The 15,352-nt window shown below is 33.5% G+C and overlaps 1 long non-coding RNA gene across 3 annotated transcripts; it reads left to right on the plus strand.

The window, feature by feature from the left end:
- Window positions 1-4,586: 4,586 nt before the first annotated feature.
- Window positions 4,587-6,808, plus strand: LOC148575930 (uncharacterized). 3 transcript variants are annotated; one of them, XR_015902262.1, is made up of 3 exons: window positions 4,587-5,262; window positions 5,356-5,426; window positions 5,566-6,808. It is a non-coding gene; the product is annotated as an uncharacterized LOC148575930 (long non-coding RNA). The 3 variants fall into 3 exon arrangements; XR_015902263.1 differs by having other exon boundaries at window positions 4,587-5,450; XR_015902261.1 differs by having other exon boundaries at window positions 4,587-5,426.
- Window positions 6,809-15,352: the final 8,544 nt, after the last annotated feature.

Genomic DNA, 15,352 nt, shown 5'->3' on the forward strand with positions numbered 1-15,352 from the left:
CCCAATCCATCGTCGGGGCTCCTCACCCATCCCCTCCAAATCCTTCATTGGCGGCGCCTCTCGCCCTTGCACCGCCGTTGCCCGAAGCTCCATCACACCCCTTCCCCAATCTCTCTCTTTCAGTTTTGACGCCGATGAATTTCGCCACCCTCTCGACGCCGTTTTCTGCCGCTGCTCGCTGAAGCTCGTCAGCGTCGTCGCCGCTTCTATCTCTTCTTCTCGTGGCCGTTGGTTCAGGTAGCCTCCGTCGTCCCTTCCCTGTCCCTAGCCCTAGCCCTAGCCCTTCCATTGCGATTCTGTTCCGATTACATTGATTCTCATGCAATTGTAGCTGTTCTGTTCTCAAAACAGTTTAGGGTTTTATTACACTTTATCTTTACTGTTATAGAGACAGAGATGACAAGCTTTCTGTGAAGGAACTCCAGCCCGCTGATTCTGATCAAATCTATTCTCAGGTACCTCCCTTCATTCTTCTCTTCCTTGTTTTTTCACTATATGTTACTACTAATTAGGAAGATCTTTAGAGAAGAGGACTGAGGGAAATTAAAGGTGTTGCATATACTTGTATCTTGACTTTTTCTATCTTCAATTTTTGGTGGTATCATTCTTCTAACGTTTTTGAATTTTCATATGATACTATTATCTTCATCTTATTTAAGCTTTGTTTTTGGAGTGGCAAGACAAGAACTATATCCAATTTCTGCATCTTCTATGCCAATCTACATAATATATATGTAGTTAATGCATCAGATGTTGATGAGTACCAAAACTTACTTCCATTGTCATTAGTTGCAACTAAATACACAGTTGTAAATATTAATAACTATTTAGAATCATAGTTATCCTGCCTTGATGAATAAAAAGTATTAAACGGTTGCTAGTAAGGGAAGCTGTTAATCACTTTATCTATTGTATTTGTATTATTCTTTTTTTGACTAATTCTGTTCTCCATTTTTCTCTTTCTCTTGTTCTTTGGCCTTTGCATTCCACTTAGAATTCTGGCAGCCACCCTTTCTGTCTTATTCTGTTCTTTCAAAATTGATCAATATTATTGGTTGCTAGTTCACAGCGCAACTGTTTGTTATACAATCCTTGTCAAAATTTTCATTTTCAAGATATATATATATATATATATATATATATATATATATATATATATATATATACTCTGTGTGTGTGTTGATTGAATCTACGACATGTCAAATTAAAGTAGCTAACTCTTCTGTTCTCCATTTTTCTCATCCTATTGATCTTTGAAGTTCTGAAATATACTCAGCATTACTATTTTTCTCTCTGCCCCAGGCAGCAAAGCCTTGAGAATTTGATTGGTTTGTGAAGGGTGTGATATTGAATTATACAGCCTTCATCTCGAGGTCGGTCCTTTCTTTTTTGTTTAGGTTGCTATTTCTTCCTTTCCTGCCTTTGCTTTGATTGCTCTTCCTTGTTTGAATTAGATGAATCTGTTTCATTCCTTTAAGCACAGAAATTTATATTATATCCCTTATTTTACAGTAGGAGTAGTTAAAAAATATGGAAGAAGATAACTTGCAGCAGCAATGGTCCCTCAAAAGACTTCGGGATCGGAAAACCTCTTTGGCAGAGGAAAATTTGGCAGAGTCTACATTGCGAGAGAAGTCAAGCTCTCTCTCTCTCTCTCTCTCTCTCTCTCTCTCATTTTATTTATTATTATTTTTCTTAATTTTTCTGTTTGGTTGTTCAGAAAGTTCCTTAGAAAATAAACATGTGTATGAAGTATGAACTTGATTCTCTCATTGTTCAATTCTGTAACTGTAAGATTGAGCTGTTATTGCTTAGTTCAATTCAGCATCGTGCTCATTTGCTAAGTCTTTGGGAGCTGGGTTTTTAACATACTTTGGCTTGAGTGTTTGATTTGTGAGATAATTCAACGTGTTAGGTTGGTCTTGCGAGTTTAGTACTTGGGAAATATATTATTTTTTGTATTTTGAGACAATTTTTAGCGTAAACTGGTCTTCAAGTTCTTGAAATTTAATATGGATGATGTAATTTGATATTGAATTTATTCTGAAAAAAAAAATTATGAGTGGAATGTGTATGTGGATGCTCAAAGTTATAATTGTAAAGGAAAAACAGAGATTAATTAAATTGATATCATGTTTGAAAAGTGTTTTATAATATAGTTCAATCATATAAGGTATAACATTGTATGTATACATTTTGAACTAGTCTGTGTAAGAGTTAAAAACTTCGACATTAATGTTGTGAAAACTAGACACTTATTAGAGTGATTAATTTCTAAATATTCAATTGGGTTGATCCGATTTATTTATTTATTTTTTAGAGCAAATATGTAGTTGCATTGAAGATTATATTCAAGGAACAACTTGAGAAGTACAGACTTCACCATCAGGTAGGGAGGGAGATGGAAATACAGTCCAACCTTCACCACCCAAACATTCTACGACTATACGGCTGGTTTCATGATGCCGAGCGTGTTTTCTTGATTCTTGAATATGCCCATAATGGTGAGCTCTACAAGGAGCTTAGAAAAAGAGGCCACCTCACTGAGATGCAAGCAGCCACGGTAATTCTTCCTTACTGTGGGAATGTGTATTTGCATGTGAGATTAATGACTGCAAGTAAAGTAATTGCATTTACATGCTGTGAAATATGAGTTCTTTTGTAATTAACTATAACCTATGAGGAATCCGATTTTCTGTGGTTATTGTATCCTGTAACTTCATAATAATTGGAACTATTGAAGATTATTATTTCAGTGGCTGTGATGGTTTAAATCCATATTATTATGAACAAATTATTAATATTTCTTTGTGTTTCTTGCTCACTCAACTCTATTTGCAGAGATGTGAGAGCCATTTCATCGTCAGCAGATGGATCATGCATCTATACTGCAGATGGAAAGATTAGTAATGTTTTTTAATTTCATGGGCCGGACCGGGTTTAAGTAGACCCAGACTTGGCCCTAAAAGACCGCCGGGTCTATTTTGACTCCAACCCGAAGTGATATGAAAATAAACTGAATTAAACAAGATCAATTTGACGTAAAATCAGTATATACAAATTTGTAAATTTTATATATTAAAATAATAAAATTTTATTTTTAAAAATTAAATTTAACAAATGGTATATTATATTTATAACAAAATAAATTATTTTAAAATAAAAATAATATAGTATTTTATAAAAAAATATTAATTAAAATATAAAAGTATAATATAACATTACTAATTTTACTCTAAAATATATATTTTTATCGTAAAAGACAATTTCAGACCAGGTTGGGTGACCAGAAATATAATCCAAACTTGACCCGAAGATAACACTGGATGAAAATGACATATCTAAATTTGACAAAATACGCCTCGGATCTAGGTTGGATTTCGGACCGGGCCGGGTCTTGAGCCCTCTACTTCAATATATAATAAAAGTTTTTGTAGAAAAATATTTAAATATTTCTAAAATATTAGTATTTTAATAATTTTAACCGTTAATTTTAATTAATATATTTATATATTTTTTATAATTGAAATCAGCTATTAAAACTACAAAAACACCTGTGCTTCAAAAAATTCTTTGCTATATTCAGAAGCCAATGTCACTTTTCAGTTTTCATAAGAGTCCAATATTTTTGTGAAGCTTTATTTACTGATTCTGATCATCTTTAACTTCGTCAACAATCTCTTCCCTCAAAAGAAAAATTTTCGAAGTGAACGGTGGGAAAGGGGAAAAAGCAACCACATAGTGATTAGTGGGGCCTTATACAGTTGTATACACACACATTCATACATGGGATTTTAATGTTAGGCACGTGCACTAAAATATGTATGTGTGTGTGTGAGACTCTGCTTAAAGTCCAAAACAATGGACATCATTAATTTGCTCATTTGACATAGGACATGCTTGGTCCATGTAAAACGAAAAGGACAATGATGTGCTATCATATGGTAGTGTTTTTGCTCTCAATAGAGATAAACAACATACTAATTAATTGAAGCTAGTTATGAAATAAAAGGATCACTCATAATTGAACAATTTTAAAATGAAAGAATCAATATACCGAATATAGTCAGCATAATATAAAATATAAGTTGTTTTAAAATTTATATGCGAGTAAAGTGATAATTTAACCCTTAAAACATTTGACAATTGTAAAAAATTCTGAATAACTCGTGAGTTAAAAAAAAAAAAGAGTAAAAGGACATTTTTGTCCCTGACTTTTTTTTCGCGGACATTTTCGTCCTTTACCATTGAAAAATACTTTTAAGTTCCTGACGTCCTTACGGATCAGTTCCTCCATCTAAATGCCTCCGTTAGACTCAACGAAAAAAACTGACGTGACTCCCGTAATGCTTGTCACGCATACGCGTCGTATGACAAACTTCTCACTCACGCGTACGCGTCGCCATAAATTCTCCACTTCACCGTAAATTCTCCGCTTTGCATACTTTTAATTTAGTATTCTTTTACATCGTACTCTTATTCCAATACTCTCAATAATCTTATTTTTAATATTATTTTGGGATCCAACGTTTATAATTATATTATTACCTATGATTAATTTTTTATTTAATTTGTCTTTAGAGAAGAGGACTGAGGGAAATTAAAGGTGTTGCATATACTTGTATCTTGACTTTTTCTATCTTCAATTTTTGGTGGTATCATTCTTCTAACGTTTTTGAATTTTCATATGATACTATTATCTTCATCTTATTTAAGCTTTGTTTTTGGAGTGGCAAGACAAGAACTATATCCAATTTCTGCATCTTCTATGCCAATCTACATAATATATATGTAGTTAATGCATCAGATGTTGATGAGTACCAAAACTTACTTCCATTGTCATTAGTTGCAACTAAATACACAGTTGTAAATATTAATAACTATTTAGAATCATAGTTATCCTGCCTTGATGAATAAAAAGTATTAAACGGTTGCTAGTAAGGGAAGCTGTTAATCACTTTATCTATTGTATTTGTATTATTCTTTTTTTGACTAATTCTGTTCTCCATTTTTCTCTTTCTCTTGTTCTTTGGCCTTTGCATTCCACTTAGAATTCTGGCAGCCACCCTTTCTGTCTTATTCTGTTCTTTCAAAATTGATCAATATTATTGGTTGCTAGTTCACAGCGCAACTGTTTGTTATACAATCCTTGTCAAAATTTTCATTTTCAAGATATATATATATATATATATATATATATATATATATATATATATATACTCTGTGTGTGTGTTGATTGAATCTACGACATGTCAAATTAAAGTAGCTAACTCTTCTGTTCTCCATTTTTCTCATCCTATTGATCTTTGAAGTTCTGAAATATACTCAGCATTACTATTTTTCTCTCTGCCCCAGGCAGCAAAGCCTTGAGAATTTGATTGGTTTGTGAAGGGTGTGATATTGAATTATACAGCCTTCATCTCGAGGTCGGTCCTTTCTTTTTTGTTTAGGTTGCTATTTCTTCCTTTCCTGCCTTTGCTTTGATTGCTCTTCCTTGTTTGAATTAGATGAATCTGTTTCATTCCTTTAAGCACAGAAATTTATATTATATCCCTTATTTTACAGTAGGAGTAGTTAAAAAATATGGAAGAAGATAACTTGCAGCAGCAATGGTCCCTCAAAAGACTTCGGGATCGGAAAACCTCTTTGGCAGAGGAAAATTTGGCAGAGTCTACATTGCGAGAGAAGTCAAGCTCTCTCTCTCTCTCTCTCTCTCTCTCTCTCTCATTTTATTTATTATTATTTTTCTTAATTTTTCTGTTTGGTTGTTCAGAAAGTTCCTTAGAAAATAAACATGTGTATGAAGTATGAACTTGATTCTCTCATTGTTCAATTCTGTAACTGTAAGATTGAGCTGTTATTGCTTAGTTCAATTCAGCATCGTGCTCATTTGCTAAGTCTTTGGGAGCTGGGTTTTTAACATACTTTGGCTTGAGTGTTTGATTTGTGAGATAATTCAACGTGTTAGGTTGGTCTTGCGAGTTTAGTACTTGGGAAATATATTATTTTTTGTATTTTGAGACAATTTTTAGCGTAAACTGGTCTTCAAGTTCTTGAAATTTAATATGGATGATGTAATTTGATATTGAATTTATTCTGAAAAAAAAAATTATGAGTGGAATGTGTATGTGGATGCTCAAAGTTATAATTGTAAAGGAAAAACAGAGATTAATTAAATTGATATCATGTTTGAAAAGTGTTTTATAATATAGTTCAATCATATAAGGTATAACATTGTATGTATACATTTTGAACTAGTCTGTGTAAGAGTTAAAAACTTCGACATTAATGTTGTGAAAACTAGACACTTATTAGAGTGATTAATTTCTAAATATTCAATTGGGTTGATCCGATTTATTTATTTATTTTTTAGAGCAAATATGTAGTTGCATTGAAGATTATATTCAAGGAACAACTTGAGAAGTACAGACTTCACCATCAGGTAGGGAGGGAGATGGAAATACAGTCCAACCTTCACCACCCAAACATTCTACGACTATACGGCTGGTTTCATGATGCCGAGCGTGTTTTCTTGATTCTTGAATATGCCCATAATGGTGAGCTCTACAAGGAGCTTAGAAAAAGAGGCCACCTCACTGAGATGCAAGCAGCCACGGTAATTCTTCCTTACTGTGGGAATGTGTATTTGCATGTGAGATTAATGACTGCAAGTAAAGTAATTGCATTTACATGCTGTGAAATATGAGTTCTTTTGTAATTAACTATAACCTATGAGGAATCCGATTTTCTGTGGTTATTGTATCCTGTAACTTCATAATAATTGGAACTATTGAAGATTATTATTTCAGTGGCTGTGATGGTTTAAATCCATATTATTATGAACAAATTATTAATATTTCTTTGTGTTTCTTGCTCACTCAACTCTATTTGCAGAGATGTGAGAGCCATTTCATCGTCAGCAGATGGATCATGCATCTATACTGCAGATGGAAAGATTAGTAATGTTTTTTAATTTCATGGGCCGGACCGGGTTTAAGTAGACCCAGACTTGGCCCTAAAAGACCGCCGGGTCTATTTTGACTCCAACCCGAAGTGATATGAAAATAAACTGAATTAAACAAGATCAATTTGACGTAAAATCAGTATATACAAATTTGTAAATTTTATATATTAAAATAATAAAATTTTATTTTTAAAAATTAAATTTAACAAATGGTATATTATATTTATAACAAAATAAATTATTTTAAAATAAAAATAATATAGTATTTTATAAAAAAATATTAATTAAAATATAAAAGTATAATATAACATTACTAATTTTACTCTAAAATATATATTTTTATCGTAAAAGACAATTTCAGACCAGGTTGGGTGACCAGAAATATAATCCAAACTTGACCCGAAGATAACACTGGATGAAAATGACATATCTAAATTTGACAAAATACGCCTCGGATCTAGGTTGGATTTCGGACCGGGCCGGGTCTTGAGCCCTCTACTTCAATATATAATAAAAGTTTTTGTAGAAAAATATTTAAATATTTCTAAAATATTAGTATTTTAATAATTTTAACCGTTAATTTTAATTAATATATTTATATATTTTTTATAATTGAAATCAGCTATTAAAACTACAAAAACACCTGTGCTTCAAAAAATTCTTTGCTATATTCAGAAGCCAATGTCACTTTTCAGTTTTCATAAGAGTCCAATATTTTTGTGAAGCTTTATTTACTGATTCTGATCATCTTTAACTTCGTCAACAATCTCTTCCCTCAAAAGAAAAATTTTCGAAGTGAACGGTGGGAAAGGGGAAAAAGCAACCACATAGTGATTAGTGGGGCCTTATACAGTTGTATACACACACATTCATACATGGGATTTTAATGTTAGGCACGTGCACTAAAATATGTATGTGTGTGTGTGAGACTCTGCTTAAAGTCCAAAACAATGGACATCATTAATTTGCTCATTTGACATAGGACATGCTTGGTCCATGTAAAACGAAAAGGACAATGATGTGCTATCATATGGTAGTGTTTTTGCTCTCAATAGAGATAAACAACATACTAATTAATTGAAGCTAGTTATGAAATAAAAGGATCACTCATAATTGAACAATTTTAAAATGAAAGAATCAATATACCGAATATAGTCAGCATAATATAAAATATAAGTTGTTTTAAAATTTATATGCGAGTAAAGTGATAATTTAACCCTTAAAACATTTGACAATTGTAAAAAATTCTGAATAACTCGTGAGTTAAAAAAAAAAAGAGTAAAAGGACATTTTTGTCCCTGACTTTTTTTTCGCGGACATTTTCGTCCTTTACCATTGAAAAATACTTTTAAGTTCCTGACGTCCTTACGGATCAGTTCCTCCATCTAAATGCCTCCGTTAGACTCAACGAAAAAAACTGACGTGACTCCCGTAATGCTTGTCACGCATACGCGTCGTATGACAAACTTCTCACTCACGCGTACGCGTCGCCATAAATTCTCCACTTCACCGTAAATTCTCCGCTTTGCATACTTTTAATTTAGTATTCTTTTACATCGTACTCTTATTCCAATACTCTCAATAATCTTATTTTTAATATTATTTTGGGATCCAACGTTTATAATTATATTATTACCTATGATTAATTTTTTATTTAATTTGTCTTTTTTAATGAGATCATAATTTATATTATAAAAAAATTATACTAAAATATAGTACACGAAAATTACAATTATAAAAGAGAGTACTAAAAATAATAAAAATTAAATATTTATCTTGACAATGATGAAAATAAATCTAAAAGTTCTTTATGATATTTTTATATAGATATGTTTAATACTCTTAGTACTCTTTTTTGGTACGCTATAATTTTACTATAATTATTCTATAAAAAAATAATAGGTAAAAAATATATATAAACAAAAAAAAGAATTTCATAAAGAATAATAATATCCATGAGAGAGTACTAGAGAAAAAATATTATAAAAAAAAGTAACAAAATTAATCATATGAATAATGAAGGACAAAATTGGAAAATAGAAAATAAATTTCAATCTAACGTGAAAATGTAAACGCAAAAGCTATAATTTTTAGCTTTGGCTAAACTTGGGTTGAAGAACAGAATCACGTTTACGCTCAGAAGAAGAAAAAATAGCCAAACTAAAAAGTGAAACTTTCAAAACAACTAAACCTACGTTTGATCCTTCAAACGCTAAGCCAAACACACCCTAAATTCCTAAATTTAATTTACTTTTCTCCCATTCGATGTCTTGATATGTTTGTTTGAGTGATTTAAAGTTTTGAAGGCAAGAATGATTTGAAAGAAATGGAAAAAAAAGTATGCAAAGTGGAGAATTTCTGGTGAAGTGGAGAATTCATGGCGACGCGTACGCGTGAGTGGGAGGTTTGTCATACGACGCGTAAGCGTGACCCACGCGTACGCGTGACAAGCATTACGGGAGCCACATCAGCTTTTCTCGTTGGGTCTAACGGAGGCATTTGGATGGAGGGACTGATCCGTCCAGTTTTTAAAGACGTCAAGGACTTAACAGTATTTTTCAATGGTCAGGGACGAAAATGTCCGCGAAAAAAAAAGTTAGGGACAAAAATGTCCTTTACTAAAAAAAAGAGGAAATGAGAAGATAAACTTTTCAAATTCAAAAAGTGAGAATTCACTAAATGGTTTTACTCAACTATAACGATAAAATCAGCTCATTTATATACATCATGCTAACTAAAGTTAAAACTAACTATACCAATGAGTTAATTTAATTATCTAATCAACTAATTAAGTTGCCAACTAGACAAATCATCTATAACAAACTCTAACTAAATTAGTTGTACAAGAGCAATCATCTATTACTAATTAGTACAACACATTTATGCTGAGCTATACTATCCAATAGTCTCTCTCAAACTTGGAGTGTAAACATCAAACAGTCCAAGTTTGGAATGAAACTTTGAAAATGACCCCGGAGCCAAACTCTTGGTCGAGAGATTTGCAACCTGCTCTATGATTCTAATAGGCAGTTATTTCAGCGATCTATCTTGCACTTGATCTCTTATCGTATGACAATTTATCTCAATATGTTTGGTTCATAGAACACAGAGTTTGAAACAATGTAAAATACAAATTGATTGTCATAGAATATCGTAATCGGTCTATCCAATAGTACTCGAAAATACTTCAAAGTGTAGCTGATCCATCTATTGTCACATGTGGCTAGTGCCAAAGTCCTATACTTTGCCTCTACTGAGGAACGGGAAATAGTGACCTGTTTTCTACTTTTTCAAGAAATGAGTGACGAACCAAGAAAAAAAAAACTTCAATATTGATCTACGCGTATCTAGATAGGTTCTCTAGTTAGAATCTAAGTAGCCAGCGAGCCTCATATAATAATTTGTTGCCATTAAAATTCCCATTGCCAGAGCATTTTTGATATATTTTAACGTGTGAAGTCCTGCCTTAAAATGTTTAGTGGTAGCACAGTTTAGGAACTGATTTAGCTTGTTTACAGCAAAGTTAATCTTAGGCCTAGTATTAGTTAGATATAACAGTCTCCCTATAAGCTGCCGATAGGGAGTAAGATCAGCAAGTGCAGTGCTAAAGAATTTAGAAAGAACAGTGGTATAACTCCTAGGTATGGATATAGGTTTGGAATCAAGAAGACCAAATTCATGAAGGAGATCAAGAGTATAATTACATTGGTAAAGAATAATACTTTGCTTGCTTCGAGCAACTTCAAAACCAAGGAAATACTTGACATTCCCAAGATTCTTAACACTAAACTTGGCATCCAAGACATATTTCATGAGTTAAATCTCTTATATATCGTTGCCGCCTAAGACTAGATCATCGATGTAAACAAGGATGGCAGTAAAGGAGGAAGATGACTCTTTAGTGAATATGGAATGATTAGCCTTGGATTGTTGATAACCCGAGTCCTTCAAAACAAAGCATAAATTGTGCTTTCAATGACGACTGTCTTGCTTCAAGCTATAAAGGGACCATTCAAACTTACAAACATGGTTTGCCAGAATCGATAGACTAGGAGAAGCATGCATGTAAACTGTCTTAGGTAGATCACCATGAAAAAATGTGGTATTTACATCTAATTGATGTAAATACCATCCATTTGTGGCTGCCAAGTCTAGAAGAATCCTAAAAGTAGAAAGTTTCATAACAGGACTAAAGGTATCAACAAAATTTAGGCCAGCAATTTGGGTGTAACCCTTCGTCACCAAACGGGCTTTATGCTATTAATGGTGCCATCGGCATGATACTTGCGTTAAAGACCCACTTCCAGCCCATAGTTCTCTTAGTCTTTGGAAGACGAACAACAATCCAGGTCTTGTTATCCTAAAGAGATTTGAGCTCAGTTGCAATGGCTTGTCTCTAACATTCATGTTGAATCGCATGCTCATAACTACTTGGTTCAGTTTGAAAGTTGATGACTAAAGTGAAACTTTTGTGCATGTTTGATAAATTATCATATGATATGAAATGAGAAATTGGATACCTTTTGCTAAAAGACGAGCCACTCATGCTGAGAAATGTTGAAATGAGTTACATACAATGAAAATCAAACAAATAAGAAGAAGGTTTGCATACTCTTGTGGAACACCTAAGAGCTTGGGTGGGAGAAGTAAAGGACGAAGGGGGGACATTTTGATGTGTAGAGTGTGCTTGGGAAGGAAGGGGACAAGATGGTGGTAAGGTTGAGTCGGCAGTGTGATAGGTGGTGGGAGCTAAGGGTGGAAGATCTATGTATTGTGTGGATTTAAATTGAGAAAAAGTGGTTATTGGGGGATTGGAATGACTAGCAGTGACCACATCATAATGAAAAGGAAAGATGTGTTTATAGAAAATCACATTTTGAGAAAAAAAAAAAGATGTATTTGTTAACCAAATCTAATAAAAAAAATTTCAAAATTTAAGTGACAGATTGCTTTTAAACACCAAGGCTTGAGCCATGTTTAAAATATCTTGATGTTTGCGCTCTACCACACCATTTTATTGGAAAATCTCAACACAGGTGGTGTGGTGTGCCATGCCTTTTGAACTATAGAAATTTATCATGAGAAATTCTCTGCCATTATCACTCCTTATCATTTTTATTTTTTTATTGAATTGTGTCTCCATAAAGTGTATAAAGTCCCTTATTAATTAAGAGGTTTCAGATTTCAATTTTATAAAATAAGTCCAAGTGAATCAAGATTTATCATTCACAATAGTTAAGAAATATTTACGTCCTTTTGTGGAGGATATAGCAATAGGTCCCTAAATATCAACATGTATCATATCAAAATATTCAACATATTTGATGTTGCTAGCTAGAAGGGAAAGATAAATGCTTTTGTTTAGCAAAATGACACCGTTCCCATGGTACATTATTCAATAAATCAAAATTACATTTCAAAAAATCATATTTTCTTTGTATTATTTCTAATATGCCAAGGGAAATGTAGCATAATCTGTCATGCCATAGGACTGCAGAGTGCCTATTAGTGGAAATGGTGTGAATGACCTAAGTGGAGTAAGGAGTGATATGGCTTATGTGTCTAAATTCAGTATATACAATCCATTTTTGAGGTCAACAGTGTCAATCATTTTTTGGCTTCATATGATCCTAAATTTCAAAATTCACATCATTGAATAAAAATTCACAAGAAAATTTTGAGGATGCTTGTGATACTGAAATGATGTTATATGAGACTGAAGGCACATATAAAAGATCAATAAGGTAGAAAGACTTGGAAAACCAAATTGTCCCTCTAATGGTAGATACAATTTGTGAACCATCTGTCATCTTGACCAGGATTGGATTTGTGTAATAATATTGGTTAAAAAAAAAGATACATGAGCAGTAGCTCCTATATCCAATCCGATGGTCTAAAATTGCGACTTGAAATTGAAAGAATTTTATATATATCTGCTGAAGAAGTATGAATAGTGGTTACTAGATTAGTAGAATGAGAATGTTTATCACCATGAGGCTTGGATAGAGTAATCAAAGCTTGTTTCTGTTCTTCAAAGAACAAGGTGTCTACACTGGTACCAATCTTCAAAGCTTTAAAGATGGTGTCAGTTTGTGGATCAGTTCGATCTGCCACCATGTTGTTAACAACTCTTCTATCATTAGTCTTTTGAGGCTTTCACATACAAGGGGCATAAGCATGCCTCTAATAGCAGGTTTCGATAGTGTGACCAGGTTTATTGTAACAAGTGCATTGTTTAGTGCAACAACGACTGCGGCCCTGCAACCACTATCGCCTCTGCCTCATGAAATAGAATTATTGGAGAAATTGGGGGTCAAATTGGAGGTATGTACAGAACATTGACTAACAATTTTTCTTCAAGTGGATTAGAGGTAATTATCTGTCTCTCCTGCTGCAGAAGCATAGAGAATATCGTAGCAACATTTGGGAGTGGCTTTATAAGCATAACTTGGTATTGAACACCTGCATACTCTTCATTCCGATCCCGAAAGAATCTGATGACATTTGTTTGTGATCTGTATTCTCTAAAAATGCTACAAATACAATCACATTTGTGCAAACAATCACAATTCAGAATCGGTCGAAATTTCTCTAATTCCTCCCAAATGGACTTGAGCTTACTGAAATATAAAGTAATCGAGAGTTCTCCCTATTTAGTGAGAAACATCTCTTCTTGAAACTTAGCGATGCGAAAAATGTCCCCCTGGTAAAATTGATGACTCAAATCTTACCAAAGATCAGCAGAAATATTACACCGCAACACACTAGCTAAAATCTCAGAACTAAGAAAAGTGTGAAGCCAGGAAAGCACACAAGAGTTACAACGGTCCCAAGAGTCAAAGCTTGGGCTAGTCTTATTAGGTTTGAGAAGAGAACCATCCACAAATTGAAATTTGTTCTTTGTCTTTAGAGAAATCGTCACAGAATGGGACCAAAAATGATAATTGTGGTTGCTCAGGGGAATGGAAGTGAGTGAGATACTAGGATTTTTGCTCAGGTGAATAAAAAATTGACTAGAAGGATCCCGATTGAGATCGGAGCTAGATTTAACCAGTGGAGCTAACTGAGATTGCATCGTCAAGAAGTGGTGCATCATCTACATGAAATTCTAAAATTCAGTAGTTGAGAATCCAGGATTTTCTAGCTCTAAGCTAGGAGCATGTGGATCGACCATTCTTTCTGCAAAGCCATCAAAATCGAACATAATTTTGCGAAGGCAAGTTCCATAAACCAGAAATTGTGCAAAGAGAAACTGAAAGCAGTACAAAGACGTTAATCCCCCAAAACTCAGCAAGAATGATCACCTCTGTTCAATCTCCGTAAACCCATGATCGGAATCGACACTTCAACAGAACCGAAGTAAAGCATTCTCATCAACTCTGTCGTGTGAGTGAATCGGAGAAGAAGAAAGGAAGCAGGTGGGAAAAATGCTCACTGCACTATGTAAAAACCTCGGATAGCTCGTGAGTTGAAGAAGAGAATGAATGAGAAGATGAACTTTCCAGATTTAAAAAGTGAGAACTTGCTAAATGGTTTTACTCAACTTTAACGATACAATCAGCTAGTTTATATATGTCATGCTAACTAAGGTTAAAACTAACTATATCAATGAGTTTACTTAATCATCTAACCAACTAACTAAGTTTCCAGCTAGACAAATCATCTGTAACAAACTCTAACTAAATTAGTTGTACAAGAGCAATCATCTACTATTAACTAATGCAACGAGTTTATGCTAAGTTATACTATCCAACAACAATAAATAAAATCGTCTTTGAAGAATAAAAAATATTAAAAAGGTCTTTGACATTTATTTCTGTTATATACGTTAAATCCTTATATAAAAAAATATTTGACGTTATTAGTGGGTAGGGATTAATTTGGGATTGGTTCTTTGGTAGGTCTAGATACAAAATTAGCAAGTGTGTTTTGGTGTCCCTTTATGTGTCTCACTTCGAATTTATAGCGAGAGAACCAGTCTTTCCACCTCAAGAGTTGAGAATATGGCAGGATCTTTTTCTTGATTTCCATAATTGATGGAAAAGAGGTGTTATCCATCTCCACAGTGAAGTGATAAGAACTAAGGTGAAAATTGAATTTTCTATCCCTCGTTTAACAGCAAGAATCTCTTTGTAAGTGGCATAGTAATGTCTTTCAGATTATTTGAATTCTCCACCAGCATGCGCACAGTAGTGTCTTGTCCCATCAATTTCTTCAAGTAGCACAGCTCCCCAAAATTCATCACTAGCATCTGTCTGCAATATTTTTTTTCCCGTGCTGGGAATCTTTAAAGGAGGGGGTCTTGTGCTATCTTCTTCAGGGTTTTGACAGCTGTGGTTTGCTCAAGTCCCTATGGTAGGGGCTTCTTTTGCATAAGTTTTGACAGCT

The sequence above is a fragment of the Arachis ipaensis genome, chromosome B1 (genome assembly GCF_059453495.1).
Source record: "Arachis ipaensis isolate K30076 ecotype BB chromosome B1, ASM5945349v1, whole genome shotgun sequence".
Classification (NCBI taxonomy): Eukaryota; Viridiplantae; Streptophyta; class Magnoliopsida; order Fabales; family Fabaceae; genus Arachis; species Arachis ipaensis.